Genomic DNA, 14,487 nt, shown 5'->3' on the forward strand with positions numbered 1-14,487 from the left:
CTGTTTTTTTTTTTGATTCACTAAATCATTCATGTTTTTAAAATGTTTTTCTTCTAAGGAATAAATTATGGGTGGCTGGCTGATTTACTTATCCACACTCTCATTCTTATTCTCCAAATGAAATTTTAACCTTTTGAAAAATAAATACAAAATTATGTATCTTCCATTTCATTACCTTAATCTTTTTGAATGCATTCCATTTTTTACCAGTTCCCTTTGCTTTATCTTCCACACCTCTCCCAGTACAATGAATAGTTGGGAACATCTTGTCCTGATTTTAGAGTTTTGCTTTTTACTTTTCTTTTTTCCTTGCTTTTATAGAATTATTTAATTTCCCCCCTCTTTTCCCCTAAGATAAGTAATTAGAGAGTGATCCATTATTCTGCTGTCAACTTCTTTTTTTCATTACATCAAATCTTATTTTCTGGAAATTTTTCTAAAATATGATATACTTTTCTCATCTTCTTTATCATTAATAATATTCCTGACAATGTTCTTAAGACCACCTATAATTGACTTTGCTATTCACAGCAGAACAATCATTGATGATTACCCAGAAGGATTTAGGAAAAAATCCTATCCATACCCAGAGAAGGAACTGATGATGTCTGAATACAGATTGAAGTGTCTTTCTCTCACTATCTCTCTCTTTGAAAAAAAAATTTAAATTTTCTAGAGCCTTTTTTATTTTGACTAGGGTGGGAGATGTATATTTTCTTCCACAATTGACTTTTATAGAAATGTTTTGCATAACTATTGTTTCTTAATTGTGGGTGGGGATAAGGGAGAGAACCTAGAACTCAAAAAGTTTTAAAACAAATTTTTAAAACATTCTCTTTTGAACATCGTTAGAGAAATATTAAATAAATAAATACAGAAAGTATAATAATATTTCTGTCTCTTACTCTTGGGCATAGGACCACATAATACCAGATTTGGACATTTTTATTCACTTTCTACCAGTGTTCTGGGATTAGTGTGATCATGGTGATAGGTGAATTTGATATTTACTACTCATGACTCCTCAACATGCACTGAGGAAGGGGAGCTTCAGGTCTCTTCAAGGATCCAGGAAATAAAATTTAGAATACATAAAGGGAACTATATATGAATCTCTGAAATGGAAATATATATATACATATGAATACATATATCTACCCACATATCTCTTTCTGGTAACTGGCAGAGATATGTGTTCTCTAATTTTAAACCTATTTTACATTGAAGCCTGTATATACATATGAGAGCGTTTTTCAAAGATATATGGGTTATGGTGATATAATACTCTTTCACTTGAACAAATACATTTTTTCACAAAGTTAATTACCTTTATCAGAGTGTTTGATATCAACTGATAGTATGGAGACACACTGATGAGGACTCATGAACAGTGGTAGTAGAATCATCTTTTTCCAAGTTACACTGCATTAGTTTTGTCCCCCAAATTCTCTGGTCATATTTACAGATATTAATGATCCTTTCTATGATTTTTCACTTTTAAAAACATCTCCTCCTCTGAGATTCATAATATCCAAGTAATTTCTCAAGCAAAACTGGTTATCCTTCTTCACTAATTAGCAAAATGTTAACTTTCCTCAATAAATTTAATCCTGACCACTTTCCTAGATTTCTCAATTATTCCAGTAAAAAAAAATATTAAGGTAAGAAATGAGAAGACACTCATAGCCTACTCCTCTGCAAAGGGGGAACTTCATGAGTTTGATACATTGCACATATTTTCAAGCCTCTATAAAAGTATTGACTGGGTTTGATACTCTTCCTCTTCACTTTTTGCTTTTGTCCTTTAAAGCAACATTAGCTTTATAAGAAGATGCTTTTTGAAGGAGAGCTACTAAAGGTATACTGGAAGAAATTAAAAGAATGCAAAACTTCAAAAAGATTAATAAAAATCTATTTTTAAAATAAAGATCCCAGTGATTTCTCCCAGTATTTTATTGAGTAGTGCTAAATACATCACATTTCTTTTATTATCCTCAAAGGGAATGGTCTTTCATTTTCTAATAGTGAACATGTCATTAAAATTTGTGAACTAGAGTTTCCTCATCTATCCATCATCTAATGAGGAAATTGCAATAGATCACCAGTGTGCTCCCTTTTGGCAGGAGATGTCTGTTCAATGATAGAATGATTTAAATAGATCAACCTGCTGAAGCATTTCCCACATTTTTCCCACATTCTTCCTACAGTATCACACTTCCCACTGACCAAGGTACTTTGTGTCTGCCCAGATCTAGGCAAGAACAGCAGCATGATGACAGCCTAAGTCTGCAACATGTTTTCCTCAAATGAAGGTCACAATCTCAGCAATGTCTGGTACTATTGTTTCACCACATTGTTTTCACCTCAAGCTTCCCATTCACTAAAACCACCAGGTGGTTAGATGAGAAATTGACGCTGATATTTTTACCATGCTGTGATATGTGTGTATGCATACACATAGATCTGTATCTATGTAGGATATACCTTTGGGCCATCTGTCATATCTGTAATGCCCTCCTCCTCCCAAACTTTGCTTCACAGGGACCTTCCATTCATTGAAGAATCTGCTTATATACTATCATGAAGATAAAATTCTTCCCAACAGTGCATGAACTAGTAATTTATTTCTTAAATTTCACATCTACCCACAGATGTAGATTTACTTTATATTGACCCCACATATATTTATTCTGCATAAACATAACCCATGTACATGCTGTCTAACCTGGGACAGTGAAACTCATGGAAAATTTTTTTCTAAAAACAATAATGACAAATCTTGGAGGGGATGTGGGAAAATTGGGGCAATAATACATTGTTGGTGGAATTGTGAGTGTATCCAACCATTCTAGAGAGCAATTTGGAACTATGCCCCAAAAGTTATCAAACTGTGCATACTGTTTGACCCAAGTGTTATTATTGGGATTATATCCCAAAGAGATCTTAAAGGAGGGAAAGGGACCCACATGTGCAAAAATATTTGTGGCAGCTCTTTTCATAGTGGCAAGATACTGGAAACTGAGTGGATGCCCATCAGTCGGAGAGTGGCTGAATATGCTATAGAATACTATTGTTCTGTAAGAAACAACCACCAGGATGATTTCAGAGAGGTCTGGCAAGACTCAAATGAACTGATGCTGAGTGAAGTGAGCAGAACCAGGAGATGATTGTACACAACAACAAGAACTATATGATGGTCAATTTTGATGGACATGGTTCTCTTCAACATTGAGATGATTCAAACCAGTTCCACTTGTGCAGTGAGGAAGAGAGCCATCTACACCCAGAGAGAGAAGCATGGAAACAGAGTATGGAATACAAAACAACATTCTCACTTTCTCTGTTGTTTTTCACTTGTATTTTGTTTTCTTTCTCACTTTTTCTTTTTCTTCCTTCTTCATCGGATTTTTCTTGTGCAACAAGAAAACTGTATGTATACATATATTGGATCTAACATGTATTTCAATGTATTTAACATGTATTGGACTACCTGCCAGCTAGAGGAGGGAATGAAGGGAAGGAGGAGAAAATTTGAAACAAAAGCTTTTGCATGGGTCAATGTTGGAAAAAATACCCATGCATATATTTTATAAATAAAAAGGTTTAATTACAAAAAAAAAAAAAAAAGAATGAACCTTAAATCGATCTTACTTTGTGCCAAAGTAAAGTCTAATAATTTCTTACTACCCAGGGCCTCCAATCAGAATTCTGATTCTAAGGTTACCCAGGAAAAAGTTATCTCTCTAATAATCAGACTGTCTCCTATTATTTCCATCTGTTTCACATTTAGTCCCTCCTGTGACCAACTCACTTTCCCCAATTTTCCTGTCTGTCCTCTGGAATCCCATTTCTATTATTAACAAGCTTCCATTCAAGGCAGCTCTACCTTCCATCCTAAACTCATTTTGCATAGATATCTTGTATTGCTTGGTATACTTCAATAGATTTTTGTACTTTTTTTTTTAATTTTTATTTAATAATTACTTTATATTGACAGAATCCATGCCAGGGTAATTATTTTTTTTACAACATTATCCTTTGCACTCATTTCTGTTCCAATTTTTTCCCCTCCCTCCCTCCACCCCCTCCCCTAGATGGCAAGCAGTCCTTTATATGTTGGATATGTTGCAGTATATCCTAGATACAATACATGTTTGCAGAACCGAACAGTTCTCTTGTTGCATAGGGAGAATTGGATTCAGAAGGTATAAATAACCCGGGAAGAAAAACAAAAATGCAGATAGTTCACATTCGTTTCCCAGTGTTCTTTCTTTGGGTGTAGCTGCTTTTGTCCGTCATTTATCAATTGAAACTCAGTTAGGTCTCTTTGTCAAAGAAATCCACTTCCATCAGAATATGTCCTCATACAATATCGTTGTCGAAGTGTATAATGATCTCCTGGTTCTGCTCATTTCACTTAGCATCAGTTCATGTAAGTCTCGCCAGTCCTCTCTGTATTCATCCTGCTGGTCATTTCTTACAGAACAATAATATTCCATAACATTCATATACCACAATTTACCCAGCCATTCTCCAATTGATGGGCATCCATTCATTTTCCAGTTGCTAGCCACTACAAATAGGGCTGCTACAAACATTTTGGCACATACAGGTCCCTTTCCCTTCTTTAATATTTCTTTGGGATATAAGCCCAATAGAAACACTGCTGGATCAAAGGGTATGCACAATTTGATAATTTTTTGGGCATAATTTCAGATTGCTCTCCAGAATGGCTGGATGTGTTCACAATTCCACCAACAATGCATTAGCGTCCCAGTTTTCCCGCATCCCCTCCAACATTCATCATTTTTTTTCCTGTCATCTTAGCCAATCTGACAGGTGTGTAGTGGTATCTCAGAGTTGTCTTAATTTGCATTTCTCTGATCAATAATGATTTGGAACACTCTTTCATATGAGTGGTAATAGTTTCAATTTCATCCTCTGAAAATTGTCTGTTCATATCCTTTGACCATTTATCAATTGGAGAATGGCTTGATTTCTTATAAATTTGAGTCAGTTCTCTATATATTTTGGAAATGAGGCCTTTATCAGAACCTTTAACTTTAAAGATGTTTTCCCAGTTTGTTGCTTCCCTTCTAATCTTGTTTGCATTAGTTTTGTTTGTACAAAGGTTTTTTAATTTGATGTAATCAAAATTTTCTATTTTGTGATCAGTAATGGTCTCTAGTTCATCTTTGGTCACAAATTTCTTTCTCCTCCACAAGTCTGAGAGATAAACTATCCTATGTTCCTCTAATTTATTTATAATCTCATTCTTTATGCCTAGGTCATGGACCCATTTTGATCTTATCTTGGTATATGGTGTTAAGTGTGGGTCCATGCCTAATTTCTGCCATACTAATTTCCAATTATCCCAACAGTTTTTATCAAATAATGAATTCTTTTCCCAGAAGTTAGGGGCTTTGGGTTTGTCAAACACTAGATTGCTATAGTTGACTATTCTGTCTTGTGAACCTAGCCTTTTCCACTGATCCACTAATCTATTTCTTAGCCAATACCAAATGGTTTTGGTGACTGCTGCTTTATAATATAATTTTAGATCAGGTACAGCTAGGCCACCTTCATTTGATTTTTTTTTCATTAATTCCCTTGAGATTCTCGACTTTTTATTGTTCCATATGAATTTTGTTGTTATTTTTTCTAGATCATTAAAATATTTTCTTGGAAGTCTGATTGGTATAGCACTAAATAAATAGATTAGTTTAGGGAGTATTGTCATCTTTATTATGTTTGCTCGGCCGATCCAAGAGCACTTAATATTTTTCCAACTATTTAAGTCTGACTTTATTTGTGTGGAGACTTTTTTTATAATTTTGCTCATATAATTCCTGACTTTCCTTTGGTAGATAGATTCCCAAATATTTTATGGTATCAACAGTTATTCTTAATGGAATTTCTCTTTGTATCTCTTGCTGTTGGGTTTTGTTGGTGATGTATAAAAATGCTGAGGATTTATGGGGATTTATTTTGTAGCCAGTTACTTTGCTAAAATTATGAATTATTTCTAATAGCTTTTTAGTAGAATCTCTGGGGTTCTCTAGGTATACCATCATATCATCTGCAAAGAGTGATAGTTTGGTTTCCTCGTTGCCTACTCTAATTCCTTTAATATCTTTCTCGACTCTTATTGCCAACACTAGTGTTTCTAATACAATATTAAATAATAATGGTGATAGTGGGCAACCTTGCTTCACTCCAGATCTTACTGGAAAAGGATCCAGTTTTTCCCCATTGCATATGATCCTTACTGATTGTTTTAAATATATGCTCCTGACTATTTTAAGGAAAAGTCCATTTATTCCTATGCTCTCAAATGTTTTTATTAGGAATGGATATTGGATTTTATCAAATGCTTTTTCTGCATCTATTGAGATGATCATATGGTTTTTGTTTGTTTGGTTATTTATATAGTCAATTATGCTAATAGTTTTCCTAATATTGAACCAGCCCTGCATTCCTGATATAAATCCTACTTGGTCATAGTGTATTATCCTGGTGACGATTTTCTGTAATCTTTTTGCTAATATTTTATTTAAGATTTTAGCATTAATATTCATTAGGGAGATTGGTCTATAATTTTCTTTCTCTGTTTTCAGCCTACCTGGTTTAGGTATCAGTACCATGTCTGTGTCATAAAAGGAGTTTGGTAGGACTCCTTCAATCCCTATTTTTTCAAATAGTTTATTTAGCATTGGATTTAATTGTTCTTTAAATGTTTGGTAGAATTCACATGTAAATCCATCTGGTCCTGGGGATCTTTTCATAGTGGCAAGGCACTGGAAACTGAGTGGATGCCCATCAGTCGGAGAGTGGCTGAATATGCTATAGAATACTATTGTTCTATAAGAAACAACCACCAGGATGATTTCAGAGAAGTCTGGCAAGACTCACATGAACTGATGCTGAGTGAAGTGAGCAGAACCAGGAGATGATTGTACACAACAATAAGAACTATATGATGATCAATTTTGATGGACATGGTTCTCTTCAACATTGAGATGATTCAAACCAGTTCCACTTGTGCAGTGAGGAAGAGAGCCATCTACACCCAGAGAGAGAACCATGGAAACAGAGTATGGAATACAAAACAACATTCTCACTCTCTCTGTTGTTTTTCACTTGTATTTTGTTTTCTTTCTCACTTTTTCTTTTTCTTCCTTCTTCATCGGATTTTTCTTGTGCAACAAGAAAACTGTATGTATACATATATTGGATCTAACATGTATTTCAATGTATTTAACATGTATTGGACTATCTGCCAGCTAGGGGAGGGAATGAAGGGAAGGAGGAGAAAATTTGAAACAAAATCTTTTGCATGGGTCAATGTTGGAAAAAATACCCATGCATGTATTTTATAAATAAAAAGGTTTAATTACCAAAAAAAAAAAAAAAAAAAAAAAAAGAATGAACCTTAAATCAATCTTACTTTGTGCCAAAGTAAAGTCTAATAATTTGTTACTACCCAGGGCCTCCAATCAGAATTCTGATACTAAGGTTATCTTTCTAATAATCAGACTGTCTCCTATTATTTTCATCTGTTTCACATTTAGTCCCTCCTGTGACCAACTCACTTTCCCCAATTTTCCTGTCTGTCCTCTGGAATCCCATTTCTATTATTAACAAGCTTCCATTCAAGGCAGCTCTACCTTCCATCCTAAAATCATTTTGCATAGATATCTTGTATTGCTTGGTATACTTCAATAGATTTTTGTACTTATTTTTTAAATTTTTATTTAATAATTACTTTATATTTTCAGAATCCATGCCAGGGTAATTTTTTTTTTACAACATTATGATTTGCACTCATTTCTGTTCCAATTTTTTCCCCTCCCCTAGATGGCAAGCAGTCCTTTATATGTTGGATATGTTGCAGTATATCCTAGATACAATATATGTTTGCAGAACCGAACAGTTCTCTTGTTGCATAGGGAGAATTGGATTCAGAAGGTATAAATAACCCGGGAAGAAAAACAAAAATGCAGATAGTTCACATTCATTTCCCAGTGTTCTTTCTTTGGGTGTAGCTGCTTTTGTTCATCATTTATCAATTGAAACTCACTTAGGTCTCTTTGTCAAAGAAATCCACTTCCATCAAAATATGTCCTCATACAATATCGTTGTCGAAGTGTATAATGATCTCCTGGTTCTGCTCATTTCACTTAGCATCAGTTCATGTAAGTCTCGCCAGTCCTCTCTGTATTCATCCTGCTGGTCATTTCTTACAGAACAATAATATTCCATAACATTCATATACAACAATTTACCCAGCCATTCTCCAATTGATGGGCATCCATTCATTTTCCAGTTTCTAGCCACTACAAATAAGGCTGGTACAAACATTTTGGCACATACAGGTCCCTTTCCCTTCTTTAGTATTTCTTTGGGATATAAGCCCAATAGAAACACTGCTGGATCAAAGGGTATGCACAATTTGATAATTTTTTGGGCATAATTCCAGATTGCTCTCCAGAATGGTTGGATTCGTTCACAACTCCACCAACAATGCATCAGTGTCCCAGTTTTCCCGCATCCCCTCCAACATTCATCATTATTTTTTCCTGTCATCTTAGCCAATCTGATAGGTGTGTAGTGGTATCTCAGACTTGTCTTAATTTGCATTTCTCTGATCAATAATGATTTGGAACACTCTTTCCTATGAGTGGTAATAGTTTCAATTTCATCCTCTGAAAATTGTCTGTTCATATTCTTTGACCACTTATCAATTGGAGAATGGCTTGATTTCTTACAAATTTGAGTCAATTCTCTATATATTTTGGAAATGAGGCCTTTATCAGAACCTTTAACTGTGAAGATGTTTTCCCAGTTTGTTGCTTCCCTTCTAATCTTGTTTGCATTAGTTTTGTTTGTACAAAGGCTTTTTAATTTGATGTAATCAAAATTTTCTATCTTGTGATCAGTAATGGTCTCTAGTTCATCTTTGGTCACAAATTTCTTTCTCCTCCACAAGTCTGAGAGATAAACTATTCTATGTTCCTCTAATTTATTTATAATCTCGTTCTTTATGCCTAGGTCATGGACCCATTTTGATCTTATCTTGGTATATGGTGTTAAGTGTGGGTCCATGCCTAATTTCTGCCATACTAATTTCCAATTATCCCAGCAGTTTTTATCAAATAATGAATTCTTTTCCCAGAAGTTAGGGGCTTTGGGTTTGTCAAACACTAGATTGCTATAGTTGACTATTCTGTCTTGTGAACCTAACCTTTTCCACTGATCCACTAATCTATTTCTTAGCCAATACCAAATGGTTTTGGTGACGGCTGCTTTATAATATAATTTTAAATCAGGTACAACTAGGCCACCTTCATTTGATTTTTTTTTCATTAATTCCCTTGAGATTCTCGACTTTTTATTGTTCCATATGAATTTTGTTGTTATTTTTTCTAGATCATTAAGATATTTTCTTGGAAGTCTGATTGGTATAGCACTAAATAAATAGATTAGTTTAGGGAGTATTGTCATCTTTATTATGTTTGCTCGGCCGATCCAAGAGCACTTAATATTTTTCCAATTATTTAAGTCTGACTTTATTTGTGTGGAGACTTTTTTATAATTTTGCTCATATAATTCCTGACTTTCTTTTGGTAGATAGATTCCCAAATATTTTATGGTATCAACAGTTATTCTGAATGGAATTTCTCTTTGTATCTCTTGCTGTTGGGTTTTGTTGGTGATGTATAAAAATGATGAGGATTTATGGGGATTTATTTTGTAGCCAGCTACTTTGCTAAAATTATGAATTATTTCCAATAGCTTTTTAGTAGAATCTCTGGGGTTCTCTAGGTATACCATCATATCATCTGCAAAGAGTGATAGTTTGGTTTCCTTATTGCCTACTCTAATTCCTTTAATCTCTTTCTCGACTCTTATTGCCGAGGCTAGTGTTTCTAATACGATATTAAATAATAATGGTGATAGTGGGCAACCTTGCTTCACTCCAGATCTTACTGGGAAAGGTTCCAGTTTTTCCCCATTGCATATGATGCTTACTGATAGTTTTAAATATATGCTCCTGACTATTTTGAGGAAAAGTCCATTTATTCCTATGCTCTCAAGTGTTTTTATTAGGAATGGATGTTGGATTTTATCAAATGTTTTTTCTGCATCTATTGAGATGATCATATGGTTTTTGTTTGTTTGGTTATTGATATAGTCAATTATGCTAATAGTTTTCCTAATATTGAACCAGCCCTGCATTCCTGGTATAAATCCTACTTGGTCATAGTGTATTATCCTGGGGATGATTTTCTGTAATCTTTTTGCTAATATTTTATTTAAGATTTTAGCATCAATATTCATTAGGGAGATTGGTCTATAATTTTCTTTCTCTGTTTTCAGCCTACCTGGTTTAGGTATCAGTACCATGTCTGTGTCATAAAAGGAGTTTGGTAGGACTCCTTCAATCCCTATTTTTTTTCAAATAGTTTATTTAGCATTGGAGTTAATTGTTCTTTAAATGTTTGGTAGAATTCACATGTAAATCCATCTGGTCCTGGGGATTTTTTCTTAGGGAGTTGATTGATAGTTTGTTCTATTTCTTTTTCTGAGATGGGAATGTTTAGGATATTTACTTCTTCCTCTGATAGTTTGGGCAAGCTATATTTTTGGAGGTATTTTTCTATTTCATTTAAGTTGTCAAATTTATTGGCATAAAGTTGGGCAAAGTGACTCCTAATTATTGCTCTAATTTCCTCTTCATTACTGGCGAGTTCTCCCTTTTCATTTTTAAGACTAACAATTTTATTTTCCTCTTTCCTTTTTTTAATCAGATTTACTAAGGGTTTGTCTATTTTGTTGATTTTTTCATAGAACCAACTCTTAGTTTTATTAATCAATTCAATAGTTTTTTTACTTTCAATTTTATTGATCTCTCCTTTTATTTTTAGAATTTCAAGTTTAGTGTTTGACTGGGGGTTTTTAATTTGTTCCTTTTCTAGCATTTTTAGTTGCAAACCCAATTCATTGACCTTCTCTTTCTCTATTTTATACAAATAGGCCTCTAGAGATATGAAATTTCCCCTTATTACCGCTTTGGCTGCATCCCATACATTTTGGTATGATGTCTCATTATTATCGTTTTCTTGGGTGAAGTTATTAATTATGTCTATGATTTGCTGTTTCACCCAATCATTCTTTAGTATGAGATTATTTAGTTTCCAATCATTTTTTGGTCTACTTCCCCCTGGTTTTTTGTTGAATGTAATTTTCATTGCATCGTGGTCTGAAAAGGATGCATTTACTATTTCTGCCTTACTGCATTTGAGTTTGAGGTTTTTAATGTCCTAATATATGGTCAATTTTTGTATAGGTTCCATGAACTGCTGAAAAGAAAGTGTATTCCTTTCTGTCTCCATTACATTTTCTCCAGAGATCTATCATATCTAAATTTTCTAGTATTCTATTTACCTCTTTGACTTCTTTCTTATTTATTTTGTGGTTTGATTTATCTAATTCTGAGAGTGCAAGGTTAAGATCTCCCACTATTATAGTTTTAGTGTTTATTTCTTCTTGCAGCTCTCTTAATTTCTCTTTTAAGAATTTAGATGCTACCTCACTTGGTGCATATATGTTTAATATAGATAGTGCTTCATTATCCATGCTACCCTTTAGCAAGATATAGTGCCCTTCCTTATCTCTTTTAATTAGATCAATTTTTGCTTTAGCTTGATCTGAGATCAGGATGGCTACCCCTGCTTTTTTGACTTCACCTGAAGCATAGTAGATTTTGCTCCAACCTTTTACCTTTAACCTGCATGTATCTCCCCGCTTCAGGTGTGTTTCCTGTAAACAACATATTGTAGGATTCTGGCTTTTAATCCATTCTGCTAACCGCTTCCTCTTTATGGGGGAGTTTACCCCATTCACATTTATGGTTAGAATGACCAATTATGTATTACTTGCCATCTTGTTAACCCCGGTTTATGCTTTTCTCCCTTCTTTCCCCTTTCCCCCCTTCCCAGTATTAAGCTTGTGAGCACCACTTGCTTCTCACAGCTCTCCCTTTTTAGTATCCCTCCCCCCACTTTAGAGTTCCTCCCCCTATTTTACCCCTTTCCCTCCCAGTTTCCGTATTCCCTTCCACTTAGCTTATTCCTTCCCTTTTCACTTTTCCCTTCTCACTTTTCAATGAGGTGGGAGAAGTTTCACCATAGATTGAATATGTCTTTAGATTTTTCACTTAAAGCCAATTCTGAAGGCAATAAGATACCCACTATATTCATCCCCCTCCATTCTTTCTCTCAGATATAATAGGTTTCCTATGCCTCTTCATGAGATGTACTACCCCCACTTTACCCTTTTTCTGATACAATGTCCTTTCCACATCAATTTCTAGAACAAGGTATACATGTATTCTTTATACATCTATCTAGTCGAAATATAGTTCCCAAGATTAATCTTTACCTTTTTAGATTTCTCTTGAGTTCTATATTTGTAGATCAAACTTTTTGTTAAGTTCTGGCTTTTTCATCAGATATAGATGAAATTCGCTTACTTCGTTGAATGTCCATCTTCTTCCCTGGAAAAAGATGCTCATTCTCGCTGGGTAAGTTATTTTTGGTTGCATACCAAGTTCCTTAGCCTTTCGGAATATCATATTCCAGGCCCTTCGATCTTTTAATGTGGATGCTGCCAGATCCTGGGTGATCCTTATTGTGGCTCCTTGATACTTGAATCAGGTTTTTCTAGCCTCTTGCAATATTGTTTCCTTCGTCTGAGGGTTCTGGCATTTGGCCACTATATTCCTTGGTGTTTTGATTTTAGGATCCCTTTCAGTGGGTGATCGATGAATCCTTTCAATGTTTATTTTTTCCTCTGTTCCTATGACTTCTGGGCAGTTCTCTTTGATAATTTCCTGGAAAATAGTGTCCAGGCTCTTTTTTTCATCATGTTTTTCTGGGAGTCCAATGATTCTCAGATTGTCTCTCCTGGATCTGTTTTCCAGGTCTGTTGTCTTCCCCAGAAGGTATTTCACATTTTTCTACATTGTTTGATTTTTTTGGATTTGCTTGACTGATTCTTCTTGTCTCCTCGAGTCATTCAATTCCACTTGTTCAATTCTGATTTTCAGTGAAGTATTTTCTTCTCTCACTTTTTTAAAATCTTTTTCTAATTGTCCAATTGAGTTCTTTTGTTCTGTGGAATTTTTTTCCATTTCGCCAATTTTGTTTTTTAGAGAGCTGTTTTCTGTTTCCAGTTCAACAATCCTATTTTTCAAGGATTTTACTTCTTTATCCATTCTCTCTTTAACTTTCTCCAGGCTCTTTTGCCAAGCCTCCCTCTCCTTTTCCCAAGCTTCCCTCTCCTTTTGCCAAGCCTCACTCTGCTTTCCCCATTTTTCTTCTAGCTCCCTTGTGAGAGCCTTTTTAATTACTTCTATGAGGTTCATCTGTGCTGAGGAACAGATGATCTCCTCCTTTGAGGATTCACCTGGGGACTGTCTGTTTTTAGTCTCCTCAGGATTTAGAGTCTGCTCTCTGTCTGTATAGAAGCTGTCAAGGGTTAAAGTCCTCTTCAGTTTCTTGCTCATTCTGTCTAATAATCAAAGACAAACTAGCAAAGAAAAACAGAAAAAACTGGAGTCTTTCTTTGGGGGAGGGGCTGGGTGGTGTTACCGAGTTTCCTCTACAGACCGCGGGGGGCAGCAGTGAGGCACTAGCCCTACTGTGCTGCGCCTGCGCTCTGAGATCCCATAGCGTGCTGAGTCACTGTGGGGGTAGAGGGGGCAGCCAGGTCCCGAGACTCCAGCTGTTTGGGGTTGTATTCTTCACCCCCCCCCCGGTGTTTTTAGCTTCTCTGCTGGGCTGCTGACTTGCTGCCGGAGCAAAGTATCTAATCCTGTAGCGAAGCTCTCCCCGCAGAGATGACTGTGATCACTCCCCATCCCCTCTCCAGTCTGCTCCTGTGCTCTCACTGGCGCTGCCCGCTGCCTGCGCCCGATCTAAAACCGTTCCGGCCCTCCAGTAAAGACAGACCTTTCTTGGCGAATCTCAAGGATTCCTTCTCCTGGTAACTATTTGTGGGTTTTTTTTCAGTCAAGCATTAATTCAGAGGCTTGTAATGAAATGGATAGTGAGAGAAAGCGTGGAGCTACACAGCTATGTGCCTCCTCTCCACCATCTTAACCAGAAGTCTGATTTTTGTAGTTATTAATAAAACATAAGTGCCATAGGACAATTCTGTCCCTTTCTTTTCTTTGCATTCTCAGCACCTGGCTCAGGGAAGATCACATAATAGGAGAATAATAAATGCTCATTAAGTTTGAGCTGAATCTTGTCAAGGCAGAATTCTGAGCAGAAAAGTATTGAGTCATGATGTAAAGGAAGCCTAGAATAACCATATGTTGTCCTGAAGGACTCTCAATGCCTCCTTGTCAAGAGAAAACTTTCAGAATAGGTACAAGGCCTGATGAAAATATCAACAAAGCAGCCAACTCCTGCTTACTAT

This window comes from Antechinus flavipes, chromosome 3 (genome assembly GCF_016432865.1).
Source record: "Antechinus flavipes isolate AdamAnt ecotype Samford, QLD, Australia chromosome 3, AdamAnt_v2, whole genome shotgun sequence".
Taxonomy (NCBI): Eukaryota; Metazoa; Chordata; class Mammalia; order Dasyuromorphia; family Dasyuridae; genus Antechinus; species Antechinus flavipes.